At 47.0% G+C, this 1,856-nt stretch overlaps 1 non-coding gene across 1 annotated transcript; it reads right to left on the bottom strand.

Annotated features, from left to right (window-relative positions):
- Positions 1–228: 228 nt before the first annotated feature.
- On the bottom strand, positions 229–303 carry Trnas-cga (transfer RNA serine (anticodon CGA)). Its single transcript has one exon. It is a non-coding gene; the product is annotated as a tRNA-Ser (tRNA).
- Between the last annotated feature and the right edge of the window lie 1,553 nt (positions 304–1,856).

Raw genomic sequence — 1,856 nt, 5'->3', positions numbered from 1 at the left:
TGACTCACGCCCCGTCCTCACAGCTTTCCTTCTGCCAGTATCTCGTCTCCTACCTTCCAAACTTTACAGAAGCTCTTCTGCGAACCTTGCAGAAATAGCACTCCTGAAAGAAAGGATATTGTGGAGGCATGGCTTAGCCACACAGCCTGGGGGATGTTTCCAGAATGAGATTTTCACTCTGCAGCGGAGTGTGAGCTGATATGAAACTTCCTGGCAGATTAAAACTGTGTGCCGGGCCGAGACTCGAACTCGGGACCTTTGCCTTTCGCGGGCAAGCGCTCTACCAACTGAGCTACCCAAGCACAACTCACGCAAGCACGACCCACGCCCCGTCCTCACAGCTTTATTTCTGCCAATATCTCGTCTCCTACCTTCCAAAGGTAGAAGTAAAGCTGTGAGGACGGGGCGTGGGTCGTGCTTGGGTAGCTCAGTTGCCCGCATCTCGTGGTCGTGCGGTAGCGTTCTCGCTTCCCACGCCCGGGTTCCCGGGTTCGATTCCCGGCGGGGTCAGGGATTTTCTCTGCCTCGTATGGCTGGGTGTTGTGTGATGTCCTTAGGTTAGTTAGGTTTAAGTAGTTCTAAGTTCTAGGGGACTGATGACCTAAGATGTTAAGTCCCATAGTGCTCAGAGCCATTTTTAAAAGCCGGCACGGTAGCTCAGCGTGTTCGGTCAGAGAGCCGGTTGGCCTCTGTAATAAAAAACTGAGTGGAAGGATCAACCACCAAACTTGAACAGGACGTCTTGCCACGTCCGCAACGACCAAACACAACGATCAATAACGAAAAAAAAAAAAAAGTTGGTACAGCGCTTGCCCGCGAAAGGCAAAGGTCCCGAGTTCGAGTCTCGGCCCGGCACACAATTTTAATCTGCCAGAAAGTTTCATATCAGCGCACACTCCGCTGCAGAGTGAAAGTCTCATTCTGATAAATGCTGTTTCTGCTTATAATTTGTTGTAGACTAAAACCACTTTATATATTACAAATGTTTATGCATCAATGTCCAATGGACATAAAGAGAGACAAATGAATTTTCTAACTAATATTAGTGATCAACTGCCCAAATCTGCCCCTTTTTGTGGCTACGCGATCTAATATAAATAACGTGAAATGACAGATATTATCTACGTACCGAACACTAGATGACACTATTTTTCAAAGATGATCTACAGAGGTGTTCGACCTCAGTGGAAATACAAATAACGTGATCAGAGGTGTTTAGCTGTATACTCCTAAGAAGCCGAAGCAATTAGCAATATCACCATATGTACTGTGTCTGGTGCATCGTTGTGGTGGTTCTCATACACGTCTGCAACTATGGAAGAACTCCAGCCACAAAATATAAAAAACAACTCAGTCAAACTCTAGGACGGCAGAAGACGGTCCTCTGACAAGTATAATCTAATACTGCCTTCTCCTCTCTGTGTTCTGCAGACGGGAAACGCGAACTCCTAGCCACAAGGACGGAGTTCAGATAACATCTCAGTGTGAGTATAGGCAGAAGAAGTGCTCTCAATCACTGAACGCTGTGTACTCAACGACAACTCACTACCCGAAAGCAAAGTTCACAATCGTATAAGTTCGCAACAGTACAGTGCCTAACTGTCCTAACTACAAAATCTCCTGAGAGCAAGGACGGCAAGTCTGTCTGCAGCAACAAAGCTGTTACTGAGCGACTGTCAGACACGGGTGGTCCAAACATAAGACCTCATTCTCTCCACTGCTGTCTTCCCAGCAAAGCTCGACTCCCCTCCCTCGTAACTGCAGAAGGCGAATCATATTCCCGAAACCACGTAATATTCTCCCTCTCTACAGATACTTCCGAACGCCGACCAATCATATTTTAGTCTTTTGTCGTC

This window comes from Schistocerca cancellata, chromosome 5 (assembly GCF_023864275.1).
Source record: "Schistocerca cancellata isolate TAMUIC-IGC-003103 chromosome 5, iqSchCanc2.1, whole genome shotgun sequence".
Taxonomy (NCBI): domain Eukaryota; kingdom Metazoa; phylum Arthropoda; class Insecta; order Orthoptera; family Acrididae; genus Schistocerca; species Schistocerca cancellata.
This window is presented reverse-complemented; position numbering and strand designations above follow the sequence as displayed.